The 5,931-nt window shown below is 40.5% G+C and overlaps 1 long non-coding RNA gene across 1 annotated transcript; it reads left to right on the top strand.

The window, feature by feature from the left end:
* Positions 1-166: 166 nt before the first annotated feature.
* On the top strand, positions 167-799 carry LOC148368087 (uncharacterized). Its single transcript, XR_015850219.1, has 3 exons — positions 167-314; positions 391-502; positions 593-799. It is a non-coding gene; the product is annotated as an uncharacterized LOC148368087 (long non-coding RNA).
* The last annotated feature ends 5,132 nt before the right edge of the window (positions 800-5,931 follow it).

Genomic DNA, 5,931 nt, shown 5'->3' with positions numbered 1-5,931 from the left:
CAGGAGACAACAAAAGACACTGTTCTAGTCACTGTTATGATGCACGATACCAAACTCTGCCGACGCTATCAATCCATGGGCGTAACCACTCCCCTTTTGGGGGTGTTCAAATTCAACCCAAGCAATGATGTAATCATGTGGCAAGGACCTTGACTCAGTCTCTTGGCTGAGAGCAAGTGTCTCGGCCCCTTGGCTTTGTAGCGTATTATGATTTGACCGATAACGGATAATGGATAATTGATAAAGAATATAGAACAATAAACTTTCCAGAATTTCTTTTCCAGTTTTGCTGTGAGAGGCCACGTCTCGCAAGGGTAGAGGAAGATTGAAGTTACAAGCGCTTGCTCGAGTCTGATCTTCAATTTAATTTCTATGTTCTTGTCCCTCCAGACTGGTTAAGGTCAGGCAAGTGCAGCTGTGGTTTCAGCTATCCTGGCCTTGAATTCTGGTTCTCTCTTTTTCTGATATGGAGGCTCCAAGATATTTAAATTGAAGTGACAAAGTCTGTCTCTCTGCGATTGATGTTGATGTTTGTGGTGATACCTAAGGGATTGTTGGTCATTACTTTTGTTTTTTTTTATGCTTTGTCTAGGCGATTGACCAGATCGCTGAGTTCCTGTATGTCTTCTGCCGGCAATATCATCAGCAAAGCAGAGGTGAGCATGTTTATGTCCCCCGATACTAACTGTACCTTCATGTTGCTCCAGAGCTTTGGACATGATCATCTCCAGGAAGATATTCAAAAAAGTTTGAGAGAGAATACACCCCTGTCTCACACAGACTGGTTTTCAACCACGCTCCAAAGGTATTAATGGACAATATCACACTGTTGGCATTGGCATACAGTTGTTCAATGGTCTGAACTAGTTTCTGGCCCATGTTGTACTTTCGCATTGTGGCCATACTCTGTCAAATGCCTTCTTGAAATAGACAAAAACGTAATAGAGGTGTCTCTGGTGTTGTTGAAACTTCTCACATAGGATGCACAAATTAAATATTTGTTCTGTGGCACTCCTTCCCTCCCTGAAACCTGCCTGTTCTCGGGCTGGAATGTTTTCAGTCTCCGGTTTCAGTTTGTTCAGTAGGACCTTTAGCATAACTTTACTTGCATGTCCTATAGTGTTTATTTAATACCTGTCAACCTCCACGCCTCCATGCCCATACAAACTGTCGTATTTTCCCTTACAAAATACAAAATAATCTTACACCCTGTTTATTTTTTTTCGGAATGATGCATGATGGAACATCCCCAGGCGGCAGACGCATGCGCACAGTAGCATCAAACCGCTCGCTTCGTTTGCAACGAGAAAAAAAACGATACCGAGATAGAGGCTACAGCGGCGAAATCGTTAGACGTGATTGATTTGCCGTTTCGTGATAGTGTTTACCGGATGGTACCCACAATTGATAGATTTGCGTTTTTCCTTACAGTTTTTCTTGTACGTTGTACACGTCTAAAAATGCATAATAAACGTACTTTGTACGGCAAAAACGTACAGGTTGATAATGCGGAAAAAGCCTGATTTGTCTCACAGTATACTAATAAAAATAAGGTGCAAGAAGCCGTGACGTCAGAGGGAGAGTTTGTTTATTGCAACAGGAATCTTGAAATCTCTCATTGTTTTCAGAGACGGGTGGCTTTTATATCCTTAATACAACATCAGTAATAGTTTTCGCCCCTCCCCTCACACGTGCACACATGTACACGCATACGTGTACACGCACGTCATCGGACCAATTGTTTTGTAATCTTTATATAACGCCCAGGAAATATTTTTCTGGGGTCTGTTTCCAAAAATATCTTGGGTCAGTTTGACATGGCCTGCTACCTGCCAAGAAGTCTTGGCAGGACAAACGTCCAAGGCGATCATTAATAATATTCGCCAAGTTGGAATTTCCCCTAATTCAAGCAGACTCCACAACAATCCCCCCTTTGTGAGTTTATCTCCCACACTGAACGGAAATTAAAACCCCAAAATTAATACAGAGTAATTGTAAAGTACATCAAATCATAGCTACTAATACATGGACAGAATGACCTGAAATGTAACATTAAGACCGTCGCGTCAGCCTACTGTAAGTAACTTTTGTTGTTAACGTTTTGTTTACAAAAATCTCCAACACTCCAAACATTTGACTTAAACATTTCAACCCATGCACTATTCCCCCTCTGCATTCAATTTTATCTGTACATACTGGATTATACATCGTAAACTGTCGATGGTTGATAGATAAAGGATAAAGGTACATGCATATATGAACTGATAAGCAATAACACAGGTAACAAGAGTGCAAAATTCTGGTAATAGTCGTAGATACATATTAATATGAGTGCATGATTGAATATTAATACAGTATACACATTCACCTTAGTACTGACCCCGTGAACATTTTGAAGACGATGCTTCGCCGTATTCATCGGGTTTCGTGAAGTCATATGTCGGAATGAAAGATTATTCCAGCAGGCATCACGCTCAGCTTCCATGCAGCCCAAAACCCGGACGCGACGATGCACTTGACCATCTCAATCAGCAGCTTACTCCTGGGCGGTGTGACATACCAACAAGAGAATCACAACTAGAAACCAATGTATTTGTAGCAATTATTCCTAGCGCTATAGTATATTGTGTGTCTAACGAAAGTACTATTGGATATTGCATTTAGTCCAGATCATCACATGTGTCTCTTTCTGCAGATGCTCCATTATCTAGTGAAGGTTTTCCTGATTGTTGACGTTGTCAGATAAAATTCATGGTGATGCATTCAGTTGAGCCATCTGTTCTTCCTCGCTAAAAAATAAGCTTGACTATTCAATCACTAACTGTGCTAATTGAGCTTCTACCACCTTATTACCAGCCAATACTGTCATCTGTTCTCCAAAAGTCTTAAGCATTCCTCTTTTTAGAATAGGTATAATAGAAAAAACACAACAAGCACATTACTATTACGACTGTCAATACAATAATCCCCCCTCTTGCCAATTGACCACCCCAATATCCAAGTGTAGACGTGAACCAATCAAAGGAGATACTGTTCTTCTCAGTATTTACTGTCACCTCATTGCTTAACTCACGAATCTTTGACATCGCTTTTGTGGAGCTTGCTGATTCGGCTGTATTTAAAGGTACCGTATTTTCCGCACTATAAGGCGCAACGTGTTATAAGGCGCACCTTCAATGAATGATATATTTTAAAACTTTTTCCATACATAAGGCGCACCGCATTATAAGGCGCTATAAGTGCATGCTGTTTTAAGATCAGGTATTTGTGCAATTTTGTAATTGTAATCCTGTGCAGTCCTTCGAGACATTTTTGTGATTAAGGGCTATATAAATAAATGTGACTTGACTCGGAATGGCTACAGTAGAGGATGTAGTTACGTTATGCAACCATTAGATGGTGTCGCGCTAAAGGGAATGTCAACAAAACAATCAGATACGTCAGTCAAACTTTATTAATAGATAACAAACAAGCTTTCCACAACTCCATTCACTCCCAAAATGAATAAACAGTTGTTTTATTATATTCTCTGAGGTAAAGCATTTTATTGACACATCTTTGAACAACAGCAAGGCATAACATTTTACTTTTCCTCCATTTAGTCAACACGCAAAAAAACGTCTGATTCTGTTATGGTAAATTAAACGTTAGTGCAATCGCAATATAGTGACACTCGTAATGTGCAAAAACAACAAGTGCAAAACAATAACAATAAAGAAATAACACAATAACTGTAAAATGTAAAACATACACACCAAGTAGGACCATTACTGAATTCTTTAATATGTTAAGTTCCCGTGACAGCGCTGTTGCCTTCATTCGAATAGTTATTGTACTGACACTTCTACTTGCTGCTCTTTGTTCAACAACCCACTGTTCAAGTGTGTCCTCTAACTGTGGCCATCTCGCTTTATTGCCATGGAAACTTTGTTTAGTCTTCCTTACTTGGCGCAGCTTATCCTAATGCTTCCTCCACTTCCGCACCATCGATTCATTAATGTTGAACCCTCTCGCCGCTGCTCTATTTCCGTGTTCTACTGCGTGACTGATCGCCTTGAGTTTAAACTCTGTGTTGTAAGCGTGTCTCTTAATAGGAGCCATTTCAGGGTCTTTATACAAACGCAAAATAAAAGAGAATCGTTGTTTAATATTTCTCAGTATGCACAGCGCACTTCTATGCGAAAAATGGAGTTGGTGGCTGCTTCTCTTAGTTGCGAGACCTTGCAATTCAATATTGATCCATACATAAGACGCACCGGAGTATAAGGCGCATAGTCAGCTTTTAAAAAAAATCAGATTTTATGTGCAACTTATAGTGCGGAAAATACGGTATATAAGTACAGCATTCCTCTTTTATCATATGGCACACGCTACCTTTACTGGCCAAGAGAAAATCGAGGGCCTGGCGATTCTGCCAGGCCATCCTAGATGTTTCATGTAATTGTTCTCCTATTGCACTAAAGGCCTCGTTAGTGTAATTAATAAATCGTTGTTGGTTGTAATAAATATAGTTAATCCATTCTGCGTTATTATTTGGAGTTATCCAGATAAATATTGATTCCAATCCAGACTTAAGTTCATCCCTAGCTTTAAATTCATCTGGAATTCCTCTCGGTTGCCCGATGGCATCTAGATATACTCGTCCATCCGGAACATATGTTCTCTTAACTCTGGCTCCTCTGGAAATTCTTAGTAGCTCATAAACCCGTTTATACATTATATGGACCGGTACTTTCATTCTCACAAGTGTACACAATCCTATCCAATTTCGTGGAAGCGTGTTCCTTAAAATGTCACCCCCACACATCCAGTAACTGTCTGCTACTGCGACTGATTGATCCTTAAAATAATGTATATCGGGAATTGTCATCCTTATGTTTTTCCACGACTGATCATGCACATCTGGACTTTCAAACCGTATTGTTTCTTCTGGAAATATTGGTTCTATATTTGCGTGCGGAAACCAGGATAACACCAAAGTTGTCTTACACTCTACTGTCGTGTTTCCTACCTCGTGTCCAATTAGTCCACTCAACTTATACCCATCATTCACATAACATTCATACTCAGCGGTTCGATCTACTCGGTACCTTGTTGGAGGGCCCTTTTGGTCCGATGTCCGATGAAATTCAGCACACAACCTATACCTAATTTTCGCAGCTATTGATGTCAAACTTGAATACTAATGTCAACCTTTTTGACCAGAAGTAAATCTACATTCTATAGTGCACATTGGCAGTGGAGGAGGTTTAATCACAATGATTTGTGAAGCAAATCTTGGGTCTTTGCGTATCCGTCCCTGCTCATCTGCACATGTCTTCATATTATGTTTTTCTGGAATTACTACTGAAACACCTGGTGATGCCATCGAGCATGCTGTACAATCTTCATCTGTCATTTCTCTCGCGGTATACCATAACCATCTATACCACGTGTTGTACTTTGCATTTTCCCACCCACGTTCTTCCATTGGGTTAAAAAATTTTGGCCGTCTTCTCGAATGGTTGTTCGACCTCGGACTCTTGTCTCTTCACCTGCAGGTAGATGGCCTTCTGGATAGCGGTCAATTGTCTCATATAGTCTCTCAGTTCAGTTTGTAGTTGCTCAAGTGGTGGCCCCTTATTGGGACCTCTCAGATGCGGCACTGGCATTGGTCTGCGTTAGCATTTCATGCGGTGTTAAATGTGTGATCCGATGAGTTTGCATGCGATAACTCATCAGCGCTAACGGTAGTGCATCCACCCAGTTGAGCTTAGTACTCGCAAAGATCTTGTTTATCTTTGATTTTAATGTTTCATTTACTCTTTCCACCAACCCCTGACTTTGTGGGTGATACACCGCGCCCAACTGTTGTTTAATGTGTAGTTTTTGTAGGATGCCCCTCATGACCTTTTGAACAAATGCCGCACCGTTATCTGAGCTTATTTCTGA

Source organism: Urocampus carinirostris, chromosome 4 (assembly GCF_059441175.1).
Source record: "Urocampus carinirostris isolate Australia breed hairy pipefish chromosome 4, RoL_Ucar_1.0, whole genome shotgun sequence".
NCBI lineage: Eukaryota > Metazoa > Chordata > Actinopteri > Syngnathiformes > Syngnathidae > Urocampus > Urocampus carinirostris.
This window is presented reverse-complemented; position numbering and strand designations above follow the sequence as displayed.